The sequence below is a fragment of the Rhinatrema bivittatum genome, chromosome 18 (assembly GCF_901001135.1).
Source record: "Rhinatrema bivittatum chromosome 18, aRhiBiv1.1, whole genome shotgun sequence".
NCBI classification, from domain to species: Eukaryota; Metazoa; Chordata; class Amphibia; order Gymnophiona; family Rhinatrematidae; genus Rhinatrema; species Rhinatrema bivittatum.
In genome coordinates this window covers 9634309-9647124 of record NC_042632.1, presented here as the reverse complement: position 1 = coordinate 9647124, position 12816 = coordinate 9634309, and the positions used below count along the sequence as shown (strand labels likewise).

At 45.3% G+C, this 12816-nt stretch overlaps 1 protein-coding gene across 1 annotated transcript in view; it reads right to left on the bottom strand.

Moving 5' to 3' along the window:
- The window catches only part of KCNIP1 (potassium voltage-gated channel interacting protein 1), a 516519-nt gene extending 504007 nt beyond the window's left edge, over positions 1-12512 (bottom strand). The window contains exon 1 of the mRNA XM_029583871.1: positions 12133-12512. The gene's annotated coding sequence lies outside the window, so the exon portion shown is untranslated. The remainder of the gene's footprint in view (positions 1-12132) is intronic.
- Positions 12513-12816: the final 304 nt, after the last annotated feature.

The following is a 12816-nucleotide window of genomic DNA, read 5'->3' as shown; positions in this document are numbered from 1 at the left end:
AAAAACAATATTAAACTGGATAATGTAAGATCTAATTAGTTGTTTTTACCTTGGTACCAACACGAATGGTAACACCAGTTCACTGGAAGAGATTCCTTACACCAATATTTGCAGGAGGGAGTCCAAAAATCCAAAGAATCTGAAGAAACTGAAAAAGCTGCGCGCACATCTTCAGCTGCGCGCCGCCAAGGAGCAGATTTAAAAGCCCCTTCCGTCCCGCAGTGGTGACATCACTAATCAGCTCAGCTGTGCTCCGTCGGGGCCGTCTGAACGCCACACCCCCAGTAAAGCAGTTACAGCCTCTCACAGTCTCATCTCAGTTACCTGGCGCTGCAAACACCAGGTCCAAGATGCAGGTTTAAAAGCCCCTTCTGTCCCACAGTGCTGACGTCACTAATCAGCTCAGCTGTGCTCCATCGGGGCCGTCTGAACGCCGCACCCCTGGTAAAGCAGTTACAGCCTCTCACAGTCTCATCTCAGTTACCTGGCGCTCGGCATCCTCCATTCTGTTGGATCCTCCTTCTGTTAAATCCTGCAGAATCTAACAGAAGGAGAGAGATAGTGGATACCCTGCAAGGTGCTCTGTTCAAACAAATGGTAATGGAACCCACGAGGAAGGAAGTTATACTTGACCTAGTGCTCACTAATGGGGCTAATGTCTCTAATGTCCGGGTGAGTGCCCACCTCAGCACCAGTGATCATCAAACAGTATGGTTTGATATTGCAAATAGGATCTGGAGAAATGTCACAAAGACCCGAGTTTTGAACTTCAAAAAAACAGACTTTGTAGAAATGGGGAAATATCTGGAGGCAGAACTTGAAGACTGGGAGAAAATGGGAGAGGTCAAACAACTGTGGGCCAAACTAAAAGGAGCAATTACAAAAGCAACAAATCTGTATGTTAGAAAAGTAAACAAAAGTAAGAGAAATAAGAATCCAATCTGGTTCACAAAGGAGGTGGTTGATGTAATAAAAGCAAAATATAAAGAATTCCAAAAAGTGGAACACAGAGAGTATTATCTGGTGAAACTGAGGGAGATGAAAAAAGTAATCAAGAAAGCAAAAAGTCAGGCAGAGGAAAGGACTGCCAAGGAGATAAAGTGAGGTGACAAAACACTTTTCAGATAGGGGTAGATTTTAAAAGGCCTGCGCGCCGGCGCGCGTATTTTGCATAGGCCGCCGGCGCGCGTAAGTCCCAGGGCTTTGGAAAAGGGGCGGGGAGGGGGGCATGTCGGGGGCGTTCCCGAAACGACGCAGCGTTTCGGGGGCATGCCGTGGCGTTTCGGGGGCGGTCCCGGGGGCGTGGCGCCAGCTCGGGGGCGTGGTCGAGGCCTCCGGACCAGCCCCTGGGACTGGAACATGGAGCGGGGCTGCCGGCCGGCGCGCGCAAAGTTACGCCTTCTTTCAGCAGGCATAATTTTGCCGACAAAGGTAGGGGGGGGTTAGATAGGGCCGGTGGGGTGGGTTAGGTAGGGGAAGGGAGGGGAAGGTGGGGGGAAGGCGAAGGAAAGGTCCCTCCGAGGCCGCTCCGAAATCGGAGCGGCCTTGGAGGGAACAGGCAGCGCGTGCTGGGCTCGGTGCGTGCAGGTTGCACAAATGTGCACCCCCTTGCGCGTGCCGACCCCGGATTTTATAAGATACGCGCGGCCACGCGCGTATCTTATAAAATCCAGCGTACTTTTGTTCGCGCCTGGTGCACGATCAAAAGTACGCGATCGCGTATTTTTTTAAGATCTACCGCATAGTGTATAGTGAAATTGAAAGGGGATAAAATCAATGGGTGGATAGAGATGATGAATTAGAAGAATTATTAAACAAATACTTCAGTTCAGTGTTCACTAAAGACGACCCTGGAGAAGGACCGTCACTTGTTATCAAGACTGTAGAAGGGGATGAAGTAGACAAAACTCCATTTACGGAAGATAATGTATGGGAAGAGCTAAGAAAACTGAAAGTGGACAAAGCCATGGGGCCTGATAAGGTTCACCCCAGAATACTGAGGGAACTCAGAGATGAGCTGGCGGGTCCACTGTGTGACTTGTTCAATAGATCTTTGGAAAAGGGTGTAGTGCCTAGTGACTGGAGAAGAGCGGTGGTGGTCCCTCTTCACAAGAGTGGGAGCAGAGAAGAGGCTGGAAACTACAGGCCAGTTAGCATCACCTCAGTGATAGGAAAATTAATGGAGATTCTGCTGAAGGAAAGGATAGTGAACTATCTACAAGCTGGTGGGTTGCTCGATCATAAGCATCATGGATTCATCAGGGGAAGGTCCTGTCAGACGAATCTAATTGATTTCTTTGATTCGGTGACTAGGGAACTGGAACAGGGAAGAGCGCTCGATTTAATTTACTTGGATTTTAGTAAAGCTTTTGATACGGTCCCACACAGAAGACTCATCAACAAAATGAGAAGCTTGGGAGTCAGCACCAAGGTGTTGGCATGGATTATAAACTGGTTGACGGATAGAAGACCATGGGTGATGGTAAATGGAACCCACTCTGAAGAGAGAATGGCGTTAAGTGGAGTGCCACAGGGATCGGTGTTGGGACCAGTTCTGTTCAACATCTTTGTGAGCGACATTGCGGAAGGGATAGAAGGTAAAGTTTGTCTATTTGTGGATGATACTAAGATCTGCAACAGAGTGGACACGCCGGAAGGAGTAGAGAATGAGATGGGATTTAAGGAAGCTGAAAGAGTGGTCAAAGGTATGGCAGCTTTGGATTCAATGCCAAGAAATGCAAGAGTCATGCATCTGGGGTGTGGTAATCCGAAAGAACTATATGCATTGGGGAGTCAAGGGCTGATTTGCACAGAGCAGGAGAGAGACCTTGGGGTGATAGTGTCTAACGACCTGAAATCGACGAAGCAGTGTGACATGGCGAATGCCAAAGCCAGAAGAATGCTAGGCTGCATAGAGAGAGGAATATCTAGTAAGAAGGGAAGTGATAATCCCCTTGTACAGGTCCTTGGTGAGACCTCACCTGGAATACTGTGTTCAGTTCTGGAGATCATATCTCAAAGGAGACAGAAACAGGATGGAGGTGATCCGAAGAAGGGCGACCTCCATCAAATGACTTATGAGGAGAGGTTGAAGAACCTGAATATGTATACCCTGGAGGAGAGGAGGAGCAGGGGTGATTGATGCAGACCTTCAGATACTTGAAAGGTTTTAATGATCCATAGTCGTCAACAAACCTTTTCCATTGGAAACAATTTAGTAGAACTAGGGGTCACGATTTGAAACTCCAGGGAGGAAGACTTAGAACCAATGTCAGGAAATATTTCTTCACTGAGAGGATGGTGTATGCCTGGAATGCCCTTCCGGAGGAAGTGGTAAAGACTAAAACTGTGAAGGATTTCAAAGGGGCATAGGATAAACACTGTGGATCTCTAAAAGGCTAGAGGATTGGAATAAATAAAAAAGCTTAACCGGCATGGAGTGGCAGTTATTACCCTTAAGAGAAACATGGGGGTGATCTGCACGGAGCAGGAGTGACTGCCTTGGGAAGCTTGCTGGGCAAGCTTCCCAAGACCATTTTGGTCTTTTTCTCCCATTATTACTATGTTACTATATTTGTTTTGGATGTCCACAAAAGAAACAAAAATGGATTTGTTGCATTTTATCCATTTGTTTCAAATTAAATCATATCCCTAGTACACATTTGATTGGGGATCTTTGTGTCAGAAGCACAAGCTACCAATGGAAAGCAGTTCCACAGACTGGGAAACTACCAGATCACTTCTTGGCCTTTTGACTAAGATTTAAGTATGAGCTAAGAGTGCTTTCCTTGGCCTAGGCAATGGGATCAGTCCTTAAGGCCGGGCCCCAGCCCTGGTCTATTTATTTTTTATATTGAAGTCAATAGGGCTTAAATATTGCTTCCTAGGGATGTGCATTTGTTTTGGACAAATTAGGCAATTTCAACGAAATTGCCTAATTTGTCCTGTTTCGGGAAACCCGAAAAATGAACGTAATTTTTCTGAAATTTCGGAAAAATTTGTTTTTCGGGTTAGTGCACGCTAATGTTTAAATGTTAGCAACGGGAGTCAGCGCGCATTAACCCGAAATTTCGTGTTCCCAGAAAAAAAAAAAAGCCCGAACCGCGGGAAAAATGAAATTTCCCATGGCGGGCCGAAACCAAAGCCCGAACCAATATGCTTCCCAATTGACATCAACGGAAAACAAATATGAAAATATGTTTTTTATTTATTACTAACCAAACAAAGGGAAATGGACGTACCAAAAAGAATATTTTGCCTCTGCTCATCTCTACCCTATAGACCAATTTTTTGATTACAAGTTTATTGAAAACTGTTTAATGCTTTTGATTTATGATTCACCTTTCCACTGTGTATCTTATAGCATTACCATGATAGAAACAATGCCCGAGCACTTCTTACTGATCACAAGAAACTTAACCTATTTGCAAAAGTTAAATTATGAGTAGGACAGCCATCTGTGCAAGAATGATTTACTATTCAGCACAGAGCCAGGTGCTGAGATCCAGCCAATTATACTAAATGTCTGCTCTGCTGGGTCACTTCATGGCAGATAATAGTAATGATAATAAAATACAGTAGTAATATACACCACCTGTTTTTCATTCATAGAAATTGTTGACTTGAAATGACACAGAGGCAAAACGTCTGCATGCTGATGACTCTTCCATAGATGCTTTACTTCTCAACTGTGTACAGGGTAAGAGCAAGTCCTAAACACATTTATCCAAGTAAAATTTTTTTGTTTTTGTTCTGGAGGGTGAAGTAATTAGCGCAAGGTGTCTCAATGGGATTTGAACTGTGGCTACCCTGGATCAAGCCCACTGCTCTAGTCACCAGGCTATGCCTATAGGTAAAATGGCCTGACAAAAGATGCAGCCAAAAGGTATGCTTGGTTCCAGAGTGCACTTTAGTTGTTCCTACAGGCATCTTTAGATGAGGGCAGAAAAACAGGGTGCATTTTTTGGATTTTCAACTGTATGCATGCTACTTGCACCCCCTCCCCCACCTGCACAAAACAAGACGACACTTTTAGTGTGTGAACTTTGCACTTGCTAAAGTTTCAAAGCGAAATAATGAAGGTATTTTCTCTCTGAAAATGTATGTGGCAGGGTACTATAATATAGGCATCTGCCCCCATGAGCAGGTATTTGTGAGGCTTGGGCAGTACAGGGACAATGATTGCTACTAAACTATTTTAGTGAAGCACTCACAATTGGCTGGCAGCCTCCTGCTCCAAGAATAAAAAAACTGAAAAAAAGGAAACTGAAAGGAACTATGGATCTTAAGGATGAGTGTAGACACCATTAGGTCTCCACTAGATGGCTCCAGTCCCCAGCTCTTATTTTAGACTTCAGTATTACAGGCTATGCCATTCAATACTGCACCTCCCCCTGCGGCTTGCAGGAATAGGCAGTCTGATAGGTTCAACCATGTGTCTAAGAGGCAGTGCAGCTCTGTCTTCAGAGAAGAAAGAAGTGTGCTCTCCAAAGTTAGGCACATAGCTTAGCAAGGAAGGGAGAGGCACTGCCCTGCCAGTCTAATTGATAAACTGGAGGGTAAAGGGATTTAGGGAGTGTGTTTTTCTATTTTTTGGATCTGAAAGTTAGGATTTTTGCTTTTTTATTTCCTGAACCATCTGGGAGGCTGAATTCCTCTCTCCAGAGGTGCAGAAAGGATCTGTATACCCTTTCATCCCAACAAGAGGAGATTGCAGAGATCTGTAGGAAAGTATTTTGCTGCCCCCTTTCTTGCTCAGATCTGGACTGTGTTCTAGAACCGGCTATTCCTCCAGCTTTTCTTCTGGAGAGGAGAGCAGAGAAGAGGACCAGCAGGAGATGACCAACTGGACATGGGACACAGGCAGGTGAATAGCAGGAGTGTCCTTCTGGAATCAGGTACAGTTGGGAAAAGGGACATCTGCCCTGGTTAGGATACCCAGCCCCTTGGGATAGACATTCATTCCACATCATGAGCGGCTTACAGGTTCCAAGTTTCAGTAAAGAGAGACACTTCCACAGGGAAACATCTGTTAAACTGGTATTACACCAAAGACAAGGAATCTGGATGTATTTGGACATTTATTAATGTTCCTACAATTAATATCAGTAAATATTATTTTGAACACCCATCCAGCGAATCCTGCCTGTTTTGTCCAAGTTCCTGTCCCAAAGAGCAAGGGTAACAGACACACAGAAGGTTTCCAGTGCCTGAGCCCAGAAGGTTATCCTCCCCCCCGGGAAACAAGAGAGTTGGGGAAAGGACAGAGGAGCCAGCCCACATAAAGACATTCTTTAATGGAGCCCTAGGATATAAGTCACTGCTCTTAGGATGCTAACAGAGCAGAGCTGGCACAGAGACGCACATGGACCAATGTACAACCAGATAGGTTGCCTCCGATACCACAGCCAGCTGCTGGGACAATACCTAAAACTTTTAAAACAATCTGTGGTTCCACATCCCATGGATGAACACAACAAATATTATCTAGCAGTAAACTAGCTGCCTATGTTGATTTCTACGTAAATGTCAAACAATTAAATAACCCCCTTAAAGTAAATTTTAGCTAAATAGTATAATGTCTGCTTTAAATGAATCTGTTCAAATCCAAATATATATATATATGCATTTGTGTATGGAAAAGTGGTGGTTTCATATATTCAAATTCAAGCACAAAGAACCACAGCTCTTGTTTTATGTATCAAACTATAAGCAATCAAAAAAACAAGATATCCAAACTTTATCCACTTGTGCTGTTATCAACACAAAATTTTATCCAATAATTTTTGAATAATTTTTGAAAAGGTATATGAAACCGCATCAGCAAGCCTGACAACGGCAGTGAGCCCACTTGCCGTCCGGACTTCTCGTCATGTGCGGCGTGTTGTTGTATCAAATTTTTTATCTTTTGTTATTTTTATATAGAGGCAGCTTATTGTATATCCTCTAAGTCCCGTTTACAAGTTGTGAAATGCATCATTTGTCCCGCTCCGTCCCAAATGTCACCCGACAGCGGCCGGTGTTTCGTGAACAAAATCACTTCATCAGGGGCAAATTTCCAAGTTATATTACGGCAGATGCTATAAGGTCAAAAGGACAAAAAATGTCAGAACTAAAAAATATTATGAAACAAGTACTTAACTTTATGTTGAATGTAGCACCGCAAACCTTTTTGTTGGACCCAAGTGTCTCAAAGTATTTTGCAGCCGTCCGGGACAGAAGAACCTTGGACGCTTTCGCCCTTTAAAAAAGCCCGCGCTTTTGTGCACGTAATAACGTCATCACGTAGCTGTCGTCATCGTGATGACGTTATTACGTGCACAAAAGCGCGGGCTTTTTTAAAGGGCGAAAGCGTCCAAGGTTCTTCTGTCCCGGACGGCTGCAAAATACTTTGAGACACTTGGGTCCAACAAAAAGGTTTGCGGTGCTACATTCAACATAAAGTTAAGTACTTGTTTCATAATATTTTTTAGTTCTGACATTTTTTGTCCTTTTGACCTTATAGCATCTGCCGTAATATAACTTGGAAATTTGCCCCTGATGAAGTGATTTTGTTCACGAAACACCGGCCGCTGTCGGGTGACATTTGGGACGGAGCGGGACAAATGATGCATTTCACAACTTGTAAACGGGACTTAGAGGATATACAATAAGCTGCCTCTATATAAAAATAACAAAAGATAAAAAATTTGATACAACAACACGCCGCACATGACGAGAAGTCCGGACGGCAAGTGGGCTCACTGCCGTTGTCAGGCTTGCTGATGCGGTTTCATATACCTTTTCAAAAATTATTCAAAAATTATTGGATAAAATTTTGTGTTGATAACAGCACAAGTGGATAAAGTTTGGATATCTTGTTTTTTTGATTGCTTATGGTTTCATATATTCACCATCGCAAGCCCCAAACCATGGTTGCTCACTGGCTATTCATAGCTTATAATCATTAACTCGCCACCAACCACCCACTATTATGGCAGACACACCAGCGGGTTTTTTTGTTAATTTTATATGCACCCTCAAGGTGCTTGTGAATAAAAATCTTTAGTTAGCATTCAAGCATGAATTATTTTTAAAGCAGTTTTTCACTGTTGATCCATTTTTTACTTATTAAACACCGTCAAAAACATCAGATTTTGTCATCAAGACTGTTCATTATCAGCCGGATTTTAAAAGGGTTACGCGCATACGTTATGTGTGTAACCCTTTTAAAACCCCCCTGCAAAAATGATGACCCCCAAGGTCTCTGAGAAGGGAGGTGATCCTGGAATTAACCTCATCCTGATGCAAGGGGTCCTCCTCTGCAGCTCTCCCGTTTTCGCTGCCTTTACCTTTCTGGCTCCTTCTACTGCTTTAGGGTGGGAAAATAATAAGGGAGTGGCCTCGCTCTATGCAGCCTCCCGAGGTTCCTTCCCCTTTCATGCTCCTGCCTTTTTAGCAGTAGCCTAGTCTTCCCTTTTTCCTATCATGTTTCTAGGTTTTTCTTTAGGGGAGATAAAGGTGACCTTCAGGGGCACTTTGCTACTGGCTTCTGGCATCAGCGGGATCATTCCTGAAGGGCTGAACTCCTCCACACCTAGATGGTGTGGAGGAGTACAACACAAAGTACAACACAATCTATAATACCACCTTTCAACCACTCACCTTCAGTAAGAGACTTAGGGGTACGCTTTGACAATCAATTCAACCTTAAATCTTTCATCCACAACACAACTAAGGAATGTTACTTCAAACTACAAGTACTAAAAAATCTGAAACCACTCCTTCACTTCAAAGACTTCCGCTTAGTAGTTCAGTCATTAATTCTGTCCAAACTAGACTACTGCAATTCTCTCCTGCTAGGTCTTCCGCTATCATCCATAAAACCCTTACAGATGGTACAAAACGCCGCGGCGAGGCTACTCACTAACACCAACAAAAGAGACCACATCACTCCAATTCTGATTTACCTCCACTGGCTCCCCATAAAAGCTAGAATCACCTTCAAGACACTATCAATGATCCACAAGGATATTATGGGAAGTGCCCACTTAAATCTTAACTCCGCCTTCACACATCAAAAAGACCCATCAGATATAACTACAAAGGTTCTCTACACACTCCCCCGATTAAAACCTCGCTAGCCAAACGAGCTCTCTCCACAGCCGGGCCCACCCTTTGGAACTCACTGCCGCCAGAACTTAGACTTGAAACCTGCCACTTAACCTTCAAGAAAAACCTTAAAACATGGCTCTTCCGGCAAGCCTTTCCAGAAATACAGGATTACTTCGACACAGGTCAAAGAACAAAATAGCGCAATACAAAGTCCACCACCAACCTCATACCCTCAGGACCCTCACGACCTTATTGCACACCTGATATGAAAGATCCTCTCTTGAGCCCCTTCCCATGGTCATGTCCTTTGACATGGAACACGGTCTCCTGTATACTCTACCTGTACAACTCAATCTTATCTACTATTCTGCAGTACTCGCACCATTTAAGTTATTAATCAAAACATTTTTTGTCGTCTATTCTATATTTTATATATTTTATTTCACAATTATTACTTAATATTAATTGATTCGCATTTTTTTGTTCAATATTCTGTTGTCTGTTGATTGTTCAATGTAAAGATACACGTTCCCTGTTCAATACTATGTTTATTGTTCAATGTAACGCCCCCGGCGACAGTTGTGTTATATGGAAACCGACTTGATTTGATATATATATATCAAGAAAGGCGGTATATAAAAACCCTAAATAAATAAATGGTCCTGCAGCCATAGCACTAGGTTTTTGGAGTGCTGGGATGCGGCACTCTTCCCAGGTTTAGAAGCCCTGGAGTGAGGGGGAGAGATGGTGCTTTTGCCTCTGGGCACCACCACTTGGTATATCCAGGCCTAAGACACTGGAAGCACCTTTCTTCATTGATGGCAGAGTACAAAAGACCTGGAACCACCCCCTTATCTCCTGCTGCCCCCTCAGGCACCTGGATGGTAACTCAGCACCTGAAGGACTTGAGGTGTCTCAGCTCTGCCTCCCTGCACCCCAGGGGAAATCGCAGGGATTTGGCCACAATACTTGCAGATAGTACCACCCTCTTTCCTGCTTCCCTCAGGGGTCTGAGCTGCTGTGCAGTCTCCCCAAATTCAGGATGTCCTCTCTCATCACTTGTGACAGCAGCTGTCGTGGCGAAGAGTATCACGGCTTCTCCGCTTGCTTTGATGGCCCCCAGTATTCGCCTGGGGCCAAGCAGCTTTGCCACAGCAGTCGTGCCAGGCAGCACACAGCACAAAAGCACATGCTGCCGGCCAACACCTCCACTGCCTTGTGATTTTTCCTTTTGGGGAGCCAGTCACATTTGCCTATCATCTGCTACAGGTATAGCCACGTATTTACTCTTACATGCTGCATTGCAATTCTTTTCTCCCACTGGGTGGAGACATGACCACGCACCCCAGCAGGAATATTAGTTGCATGGAGTGGAGTCCTTCGGCATGTCTTCTCCTCCACCAGCCTCTCACTCTGAATGCCTGAGGGTTCAGAGCCTGCTCCGAAGGAGGCTATCTGATCAGAGGTCAGACACTTCACACAGATGAATAGGCAGGGGGGGGGGGGGTGTCTTCCAGATGTATCAGGGACCTCCACCACAGAGCTGGTTTCTTTAGTTACCACCTCATCAGGTGGTCCATCCTGACCTGTGATTGGAGAGAGGAACAGCAAGCTCCTCCCTGCTACCTGAACAGTGTCAATTATCTTTGCTGGCTCAGCTAGAGATGGAAAGAGGAAGGAGGGTTTGGGGTGCTTGTTAGATTTCTACTGCCTGTTCTTGGTTGGCAGAGGTGCTCACCCCCTCCCTCTCTTCTTCCATCTCTCTTGCACTGTCCGCTTGGGCTGACGACCCTACAGTTGTGCCATCTGTCTGAATCTCATCGTGTGCTGTCAATTAATGCGTCCTTCCCGATGCTGGAAAGTCCTTCAGGGAGGGGGGTGCTCAGAGACTGAACTGGTAAAGACCAGTCAGCAGAAGTGTCCTCCTCAGCTTCCTCCAGATTGACCCTCTGGCACTCGGGACTGTTTTTAGGGAGGGGAGCATTAAGTGCTTCCTCATTTCCTGTTGCACCCACTATTGCCTGATCCCCCAGGGGTACCCTTGCAATGAAAAAGAGATCTGCAAGGGGGGGGTATAACTCTGGGGGTCACTGGCGTTTCCTGGAGGTTAAATGTAGCTGAGTCGTCCCCATCCTGGGGTTCAATTAAAAGTAGTTCCCTATCTTTTCTAACCCCCTCACTGTGAGAGGACTAGTCTTCTCCTCACTCGGAGGGCTGATGGTAGCCTGCATCTTTGGGATCTTAGAGTCCATGGCCTCCGTCAGCTACACGTTGTCTGACTGAAGTAGTAAGTGGACACTTTCCTAGGGTTTCAGGCTGGGAGGTTACTTTCTGATGCCTCTGAGATCCCTGGTCTGGGTCCAGTTTAGATGCCATCGTACTCTCTGTCCCAAACCCATAATTCTCTAGGGGCAATTTAGTGCTCCTCTGTTTTGGTTTCATGTGCAGTGGTCAGTGCTCCTCTTCCTGTTTGGGGTTTGTAACTAACGTGTAAGGACAAGGGAGTTGCACGTTCCTTTGCCCGGATCCTTAGCTGGCTGAAGTGGGTACAAATTCAGATAAAATACATTTTGGATTCATTGGTTTGTCACTTGGGGGGGGGGGGGGGGCGGTGGAGGGAAGGTCAAGTGACCCTTTCTTTATCTTTCTCTGCCCTTTTCTTGGCATGATACAGCCAAAGAAGGGGATTTAAACACAAGAAAAAATGTTTGGTCTGCTCAAATGAAGAATTGAGGCTGGGCTCCCTCAAGGCCAAGTTAGAAAAGGTAGGAGGGGGGAAGGGAGTATCTAATTCCTTTAATCTTAAAAAAAACCACTGAAACATTTTTGTTGTTTTTCCTCCCCGCTGAGGAAGCTGCCTTTGCAGCTCAGCGGTTAGCAGAGGCACAGGGAGTCCAAAAGAAAGAGATTTTCTTTAGTTCTGTAGCAAAAGGAAGGGGACTATGATAATGTGAGCGACTATGCTGCTACTTTCCCTTCAGACACAAGCCCCCCTCCCCCAGGAAGTCTGTTATTAAAGAGGTTTAAAACAGATTTTACCTCGCAGTTCTGGAGCAGCAGGAGGTGGACTCTGGCTGATGAATAATAACCTGGGGAGGGGGCAGTTTCAAACAAGCTTGATGAGGGTAAAAAGGGGGACGGGGCTAATTGGTGCAGCAGTTGGAAGAGGGGAAAGTAGCACTAGGAGAAAAAATGAGCAGTACTTTTTTCCTCAAAAGAAAACCCTCCCACTTCAGGCTGGCTCCCTCAGTGTCACCTAAGACAGGAAGTGACTGACCTCTCCCTAACAGCCTGCGGAAGGGACCAGAGCAACTTGCAATACAACTTTACTGCTCTGCCACTGCTGCCTGGGGACAACAGACGCTTGGAGCACCCAGCTCATAGTGTTCCTATTTCAAACCTAGGCTGGATGTGGGGTCGCAAAAGGTGACCCCCGCCACTTCTGTTGTAATGAAAAGCAGGTGGTTTCGTGAGTGCTATGGTCCAAAATGAGTGTATACATCCGAGGCTTTGTGGGAGGGGGCATATTCCTGCCCAGCTGCATAGTGTTAATTACTGCTCAGAAACCACAGCAATTAAATCAAAGAAATAATAAAGCACCCCCTGGGAACCTGCCCATGTATTTGGACGGGTGCTGCTAAGAGTGATCCTGGGAGCCGAGGGAAGGAAACAGGCGCACAAGGGGTGTCAGAGTGAATACAGAACATTAGGGACAGTTACCAA